General features: G+C 54.5%; 1 protein-coding gene across 8 annotated transcripts in view; it reads right to left on the minus strand.

Annotated features, from left to right (window-relative positions):
• The window catches only part of kdm6ba (lysine (K)-specific demethylase 6B, a), a 119,717-nt gene that overhangs the window by 39,854 nt on the left and 64,858 nt on the right, over positions 1 to 15,005 (minus strand). For 7 of the 8 annotated variants that reach the window (XM_088628267.1, XM_088628273.1, XM_088628263.1 and 4 more), the window contains one exon: positions 4,394 to 4,500. The gene's annotated coding sequence lies outside the window, so the exon portion shown is untranslated. Of the gene's footprint in view, positions 1 to 3,975; positions 4,113 to 4,393; positions 4,501 to 15,005 lie in introns of all 8 variants that reach the window. The other variant, XM_088628269.1, reaches the window with a different exon arrangement.

Raw genomic sequence — 15,005 nt, forward strand, 5'->3', positions numbered from 1 at the left:
TCTAATTTGGGGGGGGCGAAGCACAGGGGGGGTCAATTCCTCTCTGTCACAGGGTGTTAACAGTCGCAAGGAGCTTAATCGCGCTGTTAGAGGGCGGCAGACTCAGACAAGCCCGAGGTTCTTGTCCGAACCACACTCCCCACAATGCACTGGGGAAAGGGCCGCCCTCCCGTGTCCTCTGACCAATTGAAGGATGACATCTGGACGAGTGACAGTTAAAAGCCAGGAAGCAGAAGTTGCCTGTGTTGGTCTGTACCTGATGTTTAGGAAACACATGAGATGTGAGCTGTTTGTGCTGCTCCAGACAGAGAGGGGGAAGGAAGTGGCTGAAGGAACTTGTGAGATTGGGAAATGCTGCTATGAGGTTCTGGAGGCTGTCAGGTTTTTGAGGAAGAGACTTTGGGGTGTATTTTGACACTGGTAAGAATGTGCAACAGTGTAGTCAGAGGTTGAAGAAGAGCTGGGTGTTTGTGTATTGTTGGGAGTTTTCTTCCACTGTAAATAAAAGCACTTTTTTTACCATATGGCTGTCTGTTTCCCTGAGACCTGCCTCTTAAAAATAAAAAAGGGGCGGAGTGGTGGCTCTCTGTGGCTAAGGGTCTGCGCCTGTGGCTGGAAGGTTGCCGGTTCAAATCCTGCGGCCGGCAGAGGAATCCTACTCCTGAGCAAGGCCCTTAACCCCAACTGCTCCAGGGGCGCCGTATAAATGGCTGACCCTGCGCTCTGACCCCAAGCTTCTCTCCCTGTCTGTGTGTCTTATGGAGAGCAAGCTGGGGTATGCGAGAAGACAAATTCCTAATACAAGAAATTGTATATGGCCAATAAAGTGATCTTATCTTATTAGAAGCCAGAGATCAGGCCCCCTCCCAGCCGGCTACCCGCAGAGAGCCTGGAGGAGGCCGGTGGTCACAGCTCACAGCTCACAGCTCCACCGGGGCACAGTGTGGGGCAGTAGCAGGCCGGGAGGGGTCTGATCTCTGCCCGTTCCTAGGTACGTCCTAAAATTCTCCAATCGCAGCGGCTGTCGGCTTGGGAGGGCTCTGCAACTGACCTGATCTGCGCGGTCTGAGCTAAGAATGACAGCGTATAATTACAGCAGGAGAACGCAGCACCTGCTGGCCTGTCCAGCACAACCCCGGCTCTCTGTGCTCAGATTACTGATGGGCCCTACGAGGATGGGCCCGAGTCTAAATTTAGCCTCTTTGTTCCTTCCTTACAAAAGCCCCGTAGTCACAAGGACACATCTGCTGCTTGTGACTGTTCTGTTGGGGGGTGGGAAGGGCGGAGACCCCCAAGGCCTTTCTGGGCAGCCGTTTGAGGGGGAAGAGCTGTTCTGTGGCTCCTCTCGAGCTGGTGGGTGATGTCGATCCTGCCTGGAACGGGCTGCATGTGTTTTCAAGTTTGGCTTCAGATCCGGCACCGGTCTGAACAACAGGGGCTTGTGATGAGTCAGCCTGTGTGCCGTGCAGGGAAAGACAGATGGATCTACTTTCATGTCCACTGCACCCTCGGTCCCCCCTCTCCTCCTTCCACTAATACTTTCCCGAGCTGAGCTGGAGCGGGACCCAGCTCCCTGCCCCAGGAATCCCTCTGCTGGAGCTCCTCCTCTCCCCCCTTTCCCAGTCCTCGGGATTCCCGAGTCGCTGACTCACGGCTGCCTGCGTCTCTGCGCCGCGTGCCAGTGTCACGCGCGGGCTCCCACCGCGGAGGATGAGAGGACCGGCGGGTGAGTCACGGCGCTGAGGAAGTGGGGAAGAGTACAGCCAGTCCTGCTGACACATTCCCCCCTCCTCCTCCTCCTCCTCCAGCTGCTGCTGCTGAACTGCTGCCAGTGGCCCAGCAGCAGGTTGCGGGCACACACAATGCCAGACCTCCCGCACCTCCCTGTGGTGCGCCCTGCTTGTGACCAGAACGTGCACGAGTGTGCACGAGCGCAGTCAGAGCCCGGAGAAGAGCAGGGTGCTTGTGTACTGTGTACTTCCCTGTGAACAGCCAGAGCTTGCAGAGAGCCTGCAGGAGGAGGCCGGCAGTCACAGGTGACGCAGCTCCACTCCCAGCATGCCGCGGGGAGACGCTGATGAGGGGGTACGAGCTGCCGGCGCGAGGCCCTGCTGCTCTGAGAGCGTGTCGGCGCTGGCGGGCGCCACCATGTAATTTGCCCGCCGCGCGGACAGGCGCGGGCTCCTGGCTAAACGCTATTTACGGCGAGGGAGGGCGCGCCTGCCTGAGCAGGGTGCCTCTAATCCCCGGACAGGCGCGATGACAGCCTCGGAGACGCTCAATGACAGGGTGGCGCGGTCTGCCGTCTGTGCGGGCGGCGGGGCTGGGAGAGGGAAGGTCTTCGCACGCGCGCACACACACACGCGTGCACTGTACCTACCTGCCCTCCCCGCCGACCAGCTCACCAGCCTGGGCTGGTTTTCCTCCACCGAAAAGACGAACAAAACCCCGACTCACTGTTACCAGGCGTGCTTGGGCCTCCCATGCGACACACACAGTCCGGACATGATCGCCACCGGGACCACCCCAGGGGTCTCGGCATCATCCCTACACTCAGCCTGGCTGGGCACCCTCAAACTTAGAGGGTGACCGACTGCAGCAGGCTGGTAACACCCTGCCACACCAGCGCATCAGGACTTAAAAACGTCAGCCAGTAATCACTGGATCTCACTCATGTTGGCACGGATGGGCTTCAGGTCCCCACTCCCACAGTTCTTGGTGTCCAGAAGTGCCAGCCTTTCAGCGTTAAGACAGTGTAGCTGAAATACTGATCCCCCTCGGCCATAATACCAGACTTTCAACTGTGTACCAATCCATGCATAAAAAAACAAACTTACAGCACTACAGGTGTTTGCTGAAAAGATCCCAACCGGAATGATCAAACAGGATGACCCACACTACAATAATCCCACCGCCTGCCCATACCGAGCGGGGTTCTGTGTGCTGTTTGAGGTCGGCACGTTTCAGAGAGAAGACAACAAGAGCTCAAGACGGAGAGAGGTCAGAGCACAGCAGAACAACCGGAGTTAAAGAGGAACACAGACCCGGAGAGAGAGAGAGAGACCAGAGAGAGAGAGAGAGACCAGAGAGACCAGAGAGTAACAGAAAAGGGCAGAAAGAGGAAGAGAAAGTCACAGATCACCCAGAAACAGGGGTCGTCAGGTTTTGATGGAGAGAAGCAGTGAGCCAGTGAGTGAGAGGAAGAGGACAGAGACAAGTAGAGACTGACAGCCCCGGGACTGAGACCAGGGGTCCAGTGTGACGCCGGCGCCCCGTCCCAGCTGCCCTCTCTGACGCAGGAGGCTGCCGGCTCTCGGCACACAGCCGTCTGTCCATCTCAGGGCCTTCAGGAGGTGTGGATCTCTCCCCTCTACCCTGCTGATCTGTATAGCTCTGCCCTCAGAGCCCACATTCATTTCTCGCCTCCTCGCTCCTCTCACCTCCTCTCCCTCCACCTCTTCTCTATCCACCTCCCCTCTCACCTCCTCTCCCTCCACTTCTGTGTCTCTTCTCCTCTCACCTCCTCTCCCTATATCTCTTCCCCTCCTGTCCCCCACTCCTCTCACCTCCTCTCCCTATATCTCTTCTCCTCCTGTCCCCCACTCCTCTCACCTCCATCTCTTCTCCTGTCCCCTTCTCCACTCACCTCCTCTCCTTCCCTCTTCTGCTCCTGTCCCCCTCTCTTCTCACCTCCTCCTTCCCCCTTCACTCCTGTCCTCCTCTCCCCACCTCTCCTTCCTCCTTCACTCCTGTCCCCCTCTCCTCTCACTCCACCTCTTCCCCTCCTGTCCCCCTCTCCTCATACCTCCTCTCCTTCTTCCTTCACCTCTGTCCCCCTCTCCTCTCACCTCCTCTCACTCCACCTTCACTCCTGTCCCCCTCTCCTCTCACCTCCTCTCATTCCACCTTCACTCCTGTCCCCCTCTCCTCTCACCTCCTCCCCTTCCCTCTTCACTCCCGTCCCTCCCTCCTTACCTCTCCCGTTCCTCCTGTCCTCTCTGCTCCCTTTGTCTCCTCCTCTCCCCGATGGAAGACCCTGTTTTCCCTGAGATGCTCATGTCCCCTTCTCTGTCGGGCAGCTGTCTGTCCTGCTACACCTGCTCCTAAACGTGCTGTGAAAACAGCCCAGGGAGAGTCCTCAAGCTGTAGAGAAACAGGCCAGCCTCCAGACACTGACGTGTCCCCTCCTCCTCCCTCACACACTCCTCCTGTCCCCTCCTCTCCTGGCTCCCTCCGTTCTCTCTCCTCCTCCGGATACTGCACAAACACCAGCTCTCCAGCAGGTCACACACGGGGGCAGGAACAACAGCAAAACCCAATACCCACTCCAGCCCAAAGGCAGCGAAGACCGAGTCTTCGGGAAACAGAGATCTGCTCTCCGCGCCGGACTTACCTGGACAGGTGATCTTGGGAGAGATGGGACGCCACTCTCTCTCTCTGTCCTTCTCGCTCTCTCTGCCTTTCAGCGGAGCAACATCTTCCTGGCTCAGTCAGCGCATTCTGAAACGGAAGGGCAGGTTTCCGGTGAGACCCCGCGTTGAGCTCACCGATCCTCGCGGGGGGTCATCCCCTCAAACACCTCAGTTCCCGCGGCCCGCGGCTGAAGCTGAAGAGATCAAGTTCCTTCGTTCTGCCCTCAGCAGGCGGAGGTTTGCAGGACCCTCTGTTTCTGAAACACGCAAACTCTGGAGGCTGTGCCCTCTAGTCCTCCGCCTGTGTTCTGTAGGAACGCCAGCCCATCCACGGAGCAAGCCTTTCACCTGCCGGTCCCCCTGCCTGGACCAGAGAGCGTGAACCAGAGAGCGAGAGAAGGAGAGACGGGGAAACTCGACAGGAAGATTTTTTCCCCTTTTTGCAGGAAGCAGGACTTTGTTCCGTCGAGCATTTTTCCAGGACGCCCCCACTACAATTCCACCTTCCTCACGCGCCGGACCCACACACTTTCTGACACACACACGCTTTCTCACAAGCAGCACACCTGCTGTGGTGGCTGGGCGGGGCTGATATCGTTCACTACGCTAACCCCCCCTCCCCTCTACCTCGTCAATCTGATTTCCTGGCAAACTTTATCATGACTTTCCACTTACCCATCACTTCCTGCCCTCCGCCACCCCAGGCGGCCCGGGCTCCAGGCTGCCCCAGTTACCCAAATGGAAGCAGCCTGGCTGAACGCTGCACAGGCACAGCGCTGAGGAGGAAACTGAGCACACGGGGGGGGGGACCCAGCTCACCCCAGGGGGACACACAGGCAGAAACTGAGCGAAGCGGCACTGCAGGAAGGCCAGACTGCGCAGAACGGAGTGGGATCTCACCAGGACACTGGGATTACACCCAACCCTCAGGAACAGCCACTGGGATCTTCACTCAAATCAAGCTACAAGATGGTAATGAAGCTGAGAAACAATTTCCATGTGCTTTAGCGAACTTTTATAGTGTTTTTATAATAATTTAAATGTTTTCTTATACAATACTACACAAATCTTTACAGATTTCACTGTGCTTGACTGCACTTTACTGTGTTTTTACACCGATTTCACTACCGTGTTACCATGATGCTGCACTTTCCTCATGGAGTTAATATCCATGTGTCTCGACTCTGGACCACAGGATTTTTTTAAGAGGCCATGCATCACTGGCATTCAAACACAAAAAGCAACTTCAGAAATGCAAGTTAGCTCGTCAAGAGCTCGAAGTCTCACCTCAGACGTAAATGTCACTGTGTGGGAAGTGACAAACCCAGCAAATACCACCAGGGTCATGTCTCACCGCACTGCCCTGGTGTCCCCGAGACACCGAGAGAGAAAACTGAGCACTGAACACACTGTAGCCCAGCACCCAGACACTGAGATACTGACACACTGCAGCCCAGCACCCAGACACAGTGATACTGACACACTGCAGCCCAGCACTCTGACACCGAGATACTGACACACTGCAGTCCAGCACTCTGACACTGAGATACTGACACACTGCAGCCCAGCACTCTCACACTGAGATACTGAACACACTGCAGTCCAGCACTCTGACACAGTGATACTGAACACACTGCAGCCTAGCACTCTTGACACTGAGATACTGACACACTGCAGCCCAGCACTCTGACACTGAGATACTGACACACTGCAGCCCAGCACTCTGACACTGAGATACTGACACACTGCAGCCCAGCACTCTTGACACTGAGATACTGACACACTGCAGCCTAGCACTCTTGACACTGAGATACTGACACACTGCAGCCCAGCACTCTTGACACTGAGATACTGACACACTGCAGCCTAGCACTCTTGACACTGAGATACTGACACACTGCAGCCTAGCACTCTGACACCGTGATACTGACACACTGCAGCCCAGGACTCTGACACTGAGATACTGACACACTGCAGCCCAGCACTCTGACACTGAGATACTGACACACTGCAGTCTAGTACTCTGACACAGTGATACTGAACACACTGCAGTCCAGCACTCTGACACTGAGATACTGACACACTGCAGCCCAGCACTCTGACACTGAGATACTGACACACTGCAGCCCAGCACTCTGACACTGAGATACTGACACACTGCAGTCTAGTACTCTGACACAGTGATACTGAACACACTGCAGTCCAGCACTCTGACACAGTGATACTGAACACACTGCAGCCCAGCACTCTGACACCGAGATACTGACACACTGCAGCCCAGCACTCTGACACTGACACACTGCAGTCCAGTACTCTTGACACTGAGATACTGACACACTGCAGTCCAGCACCCGGACACTGAGATACTGACACACTGCAGCCTAGCACCCAGACTCAGTGATACTGAACACACTGCAGCCCAGCACTCTGACACTGAGATACTGAACACACTGCAGTCCAGCACCCGGACACTTAGATACTGACACACTGCAGCCCAGCACCCAGACATGGTGATACTGAACACACTGCAGCCCAGCACCCAGACTCAGTGATACTGAACACACTGCAGCCCAGCACCCAGACACTGAGATACTGAACACACTGCAGTCCAGCACTCTGACACTGAGATACTGAACACACTGCAGTCCAGCACTCTGACACAGTGATACTGAACACACTGCAGCCTAGCACTCTTGACACTGAGATACTGACACACTGCAGTCCAGCACTCTCACACTGAGATACTGACACACTGCTGTCCAGCACTCTCACACTGAGATACTGAACACACTGCAGTCCAGCACTCTGACACTGAGATACTGACACACTGCAGTCCAGCACTCTCACACTGAGATACTGAACACACTGCAGCCCAGCACCCAGACACTGAGATACTGAACACACTGCAGCCCAGCACCCACACACAGTGATACTGAACACAATGCAGTCCAGCACTCTGACACAGAGATACTGAACACACTGCAGCCCAGCACCCGGACACTTAGATACTGACATACTGCAGCCCAGCACCCAGACACAGTGATACTGAACACACTGCAGCCCAGCACCCAGACACTGAGATACTGACACACTGCAGCCCAGCACTCTGACACTGAGATACTGACACACTGCAGCCCAGCACTCTGACACTGAGATACTGAACACACTGCAGTCCAGCACTCTGACACTGAGATACTGAACACACTGCAGTCCAGCACCCAGACACTGAGATACTGAACACACTGCAGCCCAGCACTCTGACACAGTGATACTGAACACACTGCAGTCCAGTACTCTGACACTGAGATACTGACACACTGCAGCCCAGCACTCTGACACAGTGATACTGAACACACTGCAGCCCAGCACTCTGACACTGAGATACTGACACACTGCAGCCCAGCACTCTGAAACTGAGATACTGACACACTGCAGTCCAGTACTCTGACACTGAGATACTGAACACACTGCAGCCTAGCACCCAGACACTGAGATACTGACACACTGCAGTCCAGCACTCTCACACTGAGATACTGAACACCCTGCAGCCCAGCACCCAGACATGGTGATACTGAACACACTGCAGCCCAGCACCCAGACACTGAGATACTGACACACTGCAGCCCAGCACCCAGACACTGAGATACTGACACACTGCAGCCCAGCACTCTGACACTGACACACTGCAGTCCAGTACTCTTGACAGTGAGATACTGACACACTGCAGTCCAGCACCCGGACACTGAGATACTGACACACTGCAGCCCAGCACCCAGACATGGTGATACTGACACACTGCAGTCCAGTACTCTGACACTGAGATACTGAACACACTGCAGTCCAGCACCCAGACACTGAGATACTGAACACACTGCAGTCTAGTACTCTGACACTGAGATACTGAACACACTGCAGCCCAGCACTCTGACACTGATACTGACACACTGCAGTCCAGCACTCCGACACTGAGATACTGAACACACTGCAGCCCAGCACTCCGACACTGAGATACTGAACACACTTCACTCTAACTTGCAGGCTGTGTGTGTCATGAACAGAGCGATCTGTGCCTGAGCAGGCCTGCCCTCGGGCTGTGGGAGAGAGAGCCCTGAGTCAGGTGTTAGTCAGTCCCGCTGGAGTGAGCGCACAGCTCTCTTCCGCTCCCCAGGGCTGTGAACACGCCACAGCACTGCCGCTGCCCGGCACCCCAGAATAACCAGGCTGCTCGCACACTCCCAGGGCCTGTGCACTCCAGCTCAAACAAAAGGAGATGCCTAGTTGAGCAGAATCGCCCACAGTCCTAATCAATTCGCTCCATCTGCCAACAAAGGCTCGTGCCGATCGGCGTCTGTGGAACCAAACAGCAAAGGGACAACGGCACTCAGAGCTCAGCAGAGCCTTCCTGCAGCTTAAGTTCCCTAGCACCCCAAAACCCTCTCCTGAAGGGCACCCTCGGCTGCCAGCACACCCCGACAGATCTGCTACGCGCGCCAGCTTGCACAAGCACACTGGCACGCAGCCCCGAGGCTCCCTCATTCCGCCAGCTACACTCAACAGGCAGAGGCGGATATCTCCTCTGCCCGCTGTGTCCTCTACACGCTGACCACTCACTGCACAACCTTCTCCTGAATCACCTGGCTGTAGGAACCCCCCCTGCAGTCTTTCAGAAGTCACCTCGGTCCTGTCAGATCAGTCGACTGTGTGCACCAGTGGGAGGGCCGTCACACTCTGGAAGAGCATCAGGCCAGGCTGTAAGGCTAATCTGCGGCCATGCAGACTGACACATTGGCCACAGACTTGTGCTTCGGGCACCAGGACTGTTTAGTTCAGTTTCCCGGGAAGGTGAAAGCGCTGTTGTGCCAAAAACAACCTCAGGTTGCATCAAGGCTTAAGCACCCTAGTTTACACACACACCCAAGCGTGCACCTGCTCTGGTTACACAGGCCTGCACACCTGAGTCACGGGCACACCTGATGAGGAAGCAACTCCCCAAGCCACCCACAGACACGCAGTCACAGACCCCCGGCCAGCACTCCCTCACCTGCGAGGAATGAGCGAGGGAGGCTGCTGCAAGGGGGAAGTTGGGGAGCAGGGAGGCGCGACAGCTGGCAAATCCTTGCACATCAGAGTGTGGAAGTGAGAGATTACAATTTGACCTCCTCCCAGACTTCTGTTTACCAGCTCCTGCTGCTGCTACCAAATCCCTGCCGCGCAGCAGACTGGAAGAGGTCCGTGCAAACGTGAGAGACAGTAGGAATTCCTCTGGAACTCCTCACTTTCTCTAAAAGTGGTCCAAATACCAGGAGTCTAGCTCATCACATCTTAAAGCGCGTCTTTGCGAGATCTGAACAATTGGGCAACGCATTTGGCTCCACCGCTGCCTTGCTCCTGTTGCACAACTGCTTGACCCCTCCAGGCCTTATCAGCCGCAGCAGCAACACGGAGGGGCTGACGATTTCAGGCTCGTGATCATAGTTTTGCAGGCTTGCGAGCAAGTATCCTGCTTGGCTTTTCTTTTCTTGCTAACCAGTTTATTGCCAGCAGTCGTATCACCCTGCAGCTCACGACTGGCAGCCCACTGGAGCTCAGCAGGCCAGTACCTGGATGCGAGACCTCTGGGGAAAAACTAAGGTTGCTGCTGGAAGAGGTGTTAGTGGGGCCAGCAGGGGGCGCTCACCCTGCAGTCTGTGTGGGTCCTAATGCCCCAGTATAGTGACGGGGACCCTATACCGTAAACGGGCGCCATCCTGCAGATGAGATGTAAAACCGAGGTCCTGACTCTCTGTGGTCATTAAAAATCCCAGGGTGTTTCTATAAAAGAGTAGGGGTATAACCCTGGTGTCCTGGCCAAATTTCCCCCTGGCCTTTACCAATCCTGGCCTCCTAATAATCCCCCTCTCTGAACTGGCTTCATCACTCTGTTCTCCTCCCCACTGAGAGCTGGTGTGTGAGGAGAGTACTGGTGCATCATCCAGGTGGCTTGAAGCATGACAGCACTGCAGCTCACAGGCTCCCGCGGCCGACCACCGGGGGGTGCTGCAGCGCGGCAAGCCGGGGATCAGCAGGCGCTGGGCCTGTCCACTGTGGGCCAGGACCACGGCCAAGACCAGACCGGCGAGGTCGGGAATCCAGGGCCCGAACTGCACCCGGAGCCAGCAGGCTCACCCAGCCCCCTGGGGGTTCACAGCGCGGTCTGCGTCACTCCTCCGGCTGGTACCTGCACTGCTACAGCAACACTGAGCATCTCTTTACCCCCAGTGCCACGCCTCTCCTCCAACACCTGAGGCTTCCCAGATTAAGAGTAAGAATATCACGCCAGTGTTGCAGATCTCTAAACGGCATGAACTAAGCAGCCCGGTCTTCCACAGGCGGACACTTGGGTGACGTTTATATGCCGATCAGACCTAACTCCTGCTGTCGCTTTAAGAGCCCAGCAACATTTCCTGGGATTTACTTATGTTGTCCACCCCCTTCTGTGCTCCAGAAACCCCTTCTTATTTGATTCCCCCGGCATTCCGGCTCTACTCTTTCCTGGTGTGTGTGTAGGGGGGGGGGGGGACTTCACTCGCCACTTCAAAACAAAGAGCCAGCCCGAACGAGCCTGCGTTCCACATTCCACGTCTGCGCGGGACAGACGCTCCCCTTTCTGCTGCTGCCCGTGGTGTTTTGAACATGAGAAACTAAAGTCTTTTTAAGTGTTCGCCATAAAAAACACACACACTCAACCAAGAAGAAACAAATTGCTTCAGTCTGCCTTTCGGGATAACAGGTCTCTAATTAGGCTACACTGCCTTGACAAGTCTGCACCACGGCCGCCTCCTGCCTGTTTGTCTGCCTGTCTGCCTGCCTGTCACAGACAGAGTGGGAGGAGGTCAGGAGCAGGAGATGGGGAGTGGGGGAGAGGGCTGCTATATAAGCAGGCTGTGACCTTTTGGTATGTGTCAGCACCAAAATGTCAAGGGCAGGCTGGCGCACTGCTCTGGGTTTTGCGACAGACAAAGCGCTGTCAGATCTCAGATCTCCGTGCCGCAACGCAGGAGGCTGTCATACGGAGAGGGAGGGAGACGGCAAAGCCAAGTGATAAAACAGAAAGCCAAAGAGAAAGAGAGACCTGCACATGAACCCCAGTTTACAGCCCGACTTGTTTTTATAGACTGAGATGAGGTCTGATGGTTATTAAAGTGCTTCCAAGTTGGAACTGAAGAAAATTGGCCAAACAGATAACAAAACTGCAGTGCGACTTTTTTTTTTTTTAAGGCAGCATGTAGTTTCTTCAGAACCCCAGCTGGTTAGAGACCAGCAGCCCTGGCAAAGTAAGGGCACAACACCAGGCACAAAATACAGCATGCACCAACACCTCATTTTCCAGCTGCTGACATCACAGGCTGGCGTGCAATACACGGGGGCAATTTCCAGTTTCCACAGAGCGTGGAAGCCCAGTGGTTCATTCAAAAGAAACAGCTGCCTTTACTACAGCACTGCGTTATAACCTTAAAGAAATACAAAAACGCACACGCGTGCACACGCGCGCGCACACACACGCCGGAAGTGCAGGAGCTGCTGGCTGCCGGACAGGTGCTGTGGAGAGCGGTTTTGGCAGAGGAGAGGCCCGTGTTGAGCCCCGATGCCCGTCTGGAGAGAAGAGGCGGGGGCAGGCGGGCTGAGGATACGGGCTCAGACACGCTCGGAGAGAATGATGGCGCATCAGAAGGGCAGGAGCAGGATGGGAACAGGCGGAAACCAGAACGCCCGGAGGCGCGTGGCTTCGGAAAAAACACAGAGGGTGCCAACGCCAAGATGTGGAACAGGACCTGCAAGGTCAGGCTGGCACAGCCTGCGGAGGGGGGCTGGCCCAGGGCACACCTGGCACCAGCTCGCACAACACTCGTCTCGCAACTGTGCAATGTCCTCTCTGTGGCATCTAATGAGACGAACGAAACAGCTGAAGAGCACAAGTGGTGTGGGTTTACTCTATTTGCTTCTTGCCCGGATTAGGATCCTTAGCAGACTGAGAGACTGATCTTATGATCACGGGAGCAGTGCTGCGATGGAACATATAATGTGCAGAAAACATGTGTTTACAAGGTATCACCATGAATCGAAAACATGTTGGGAGTGTGCATTTGTACTCTCAGGGTTAAAAAGGTTCAAGATTCTGGTCCTGGGATATTGGTGCCTGCAAAGCCTGTTGATGGCACTAAGTGTATCTGCAATCAGATGTTGTCTTAAATCTCGATTATGGCTCTTGAATGAATTTCATTTGGAAAGTTTGTTGGGGCGCTGGTTAATTAGGGTCAACGAATCACTCATTTCTGAAGAGGGACCTGGTCCGAGGAGGCAGCCAGTCCCATTGAACCTATGTAATTAATTGGACACAAAGTCAATAAACCTGTTTTCTATTTTCCCAGATCCTGAGCAGTTGCAAAGCTGGTCCATAAATCCACTGGGAATGTGGCTTCAAAGCGAGTGTGGAGAAGCCTGCTCTTCCTGTGTTTCGCAGACCAAAGCGCCCAGTTTTGGAGCTCCAAATTAGGCTCCTCTCGTTCACAGCTTTTCTTAGGCTATTTCATTTTTTGTAGAGAAGCAATAATTCCGGCTTCTCTCTCACGGGTTCCAAGATCAAACCAAGGCGACTGGGTGGGGTTCAGATCGCTTTTCTTTCCAGAAATCACACATGAGTCCCACATGTGCCCAGAAGAGAGAGGGTCTCCTCGCTGGAACTGTGGAGACCACACACACACACACACACACACACAAAGCCACACAGACTAATTGAAACAGAAATGGATGTATGTGCTTTTGTATACCTCCACTCTACACTCCAATGTGTTTTGTGTGATAAAGCTTGAGTTTCAGAAACCCTGTCCTGTTTTAATTCTCATGGGATATGAAGCACAATATCATGTTTTTTGTTATACTCCCTAATATCTGAGTATCAAGGTTACATAACATTGCATCAGCATTAGCCCAGAGTGAAAGGCTCCAATCACAGTGTTTAACAGAAACAGTATATGCACAGTATACAAACTGTAATGAACACTGTTAGCCCAGAGTGAGAGCACTATATACTGTACTGAACACTGTCAGTCCAGAGTGAGAGCACTACATACTGTACTGAACACTGTTAGCCCAGAGTGAGAGCACTATATACTGTACTGAACACTGTTAGTCCAGAGAGCACTACATACTGTACTGAACACTGTCAGTCCAGAGTGAGAGCACTATATACTGTAGTGAACACTGTCAGTCCAGAGTGAGAGCAATACATACTGTACTGAACAGCGTCAGTCCAGAGTGTTGAACTGTGTGTGTACAGAGCATGTATGGCAGTGTGTGAAGCCTTTCTTGGGGTACACTTCTATGGCCTGCCTTGGTATTGCTGTGTTATACAACAACAGGAGGAAAGCTGAGCGTGGAGAAAGTGGCAGCCGGCCTCCCCCTGCCCGCCCCCTGCCTGACGTCACGGCCCACGAACACGCCGGGGCTGCTTAAAAGGGCCCCGGCCGTGAGCTCAGCGCAGGCGGAGGGCCGGGGCTGGCCCCGGTCCAGGCTGTGTAACTGGATCACTGAACAGCTGGCTGGCCTGCTGCAGGCGCCGAGCTGGGGGGGCGGGAGAGGAGGGGCCAGGCTCACCACGGCCAGGGAGCGTCTCCAAACTCCTGCCCCTAGAGCACGCGTGGACAGACCCTCTCAACAAGATAAACTGATGCTATGTGACTGTTACCGTGTCAAAACGTAACGAGATGTGATCATATATTCTGTTTTAAGTATGTATATCAATGTAAAGCTTCCTATTTTGTGATTCCCTGTATTTATTTGTGAAAAGAAAATAAAGTTCTTAAAAAAATCGCTTCCTTTGGGTCGGAAAAGGAGTCACGAGACTGGCTGCTGCAGATACACTGGAGCCTGTTACAACTGCACTGCACAGCTCTCCCATCAGGAGCAAAACTCAGGGAGTCACAGCGCCATCCAAGACATTCCCACGCGCCCCTCCCCGACCCGGCACTGCTCGGACCCAGCTGCTCCCCAGAGCCAGGACTCGGACCCTCCCGGGCCCAGCAGGCACGCCGGCAGGCCCAGTTACAGCACACGCACACAAACTTCAAGCTGCTGAGACCCGCGGGGTGTGGAAGTGTGTGCCCCTGCGTTGTTCCGCTTGGCGCCCCCTGAAGCGGGTCACTGCCATCCCAGCTCAGCCCACGTCTGCCGGGCTGGGTCAGCGCTTCCACACAAGAAGCACTTCCACCGGGAAGTTATCGTGCCAGTTTCACACCTGTGATGCAAATGTCTATGGGAAGGGGGTCTGTGTCAGCAGAAAGTGACGAATTACTTTTAACGAGGAAAAACACAATACTTTTCTGTTAATGACTCAGCGCAATGTTGTAACTGACCAGAGAAAGACAGAAGTAATGAGAGCTGCTACAGTACAATACACAATACAGCACAGATACACTCCTCCAAGACCCTGTACTGACACTACAGCACAGATACACTCCTCCAAGACCCTGTACTGACACACCGCTACAGCACAGATACACTCCTCCAAGACCCTGTACTGACACACTGCTACAGCACAGATACACTCCTCCAAGA

This window comes from Lepisosteus platostomus, chromosome 4 (assembly GCF_059453375.1).
Source record: "Lepisosteus platostomus isolate fLepPlt1 chromosome 4, fLepPlt1.hap1, whole genome shotgun sequence".
Classification (NCBI taxonomy): Eukaryota; Metazoa; Chordata; class Actinopteri; order Semionotiformes; family Lepisosteidae; genus Lepisosteus; species Lepisosteus platostomus.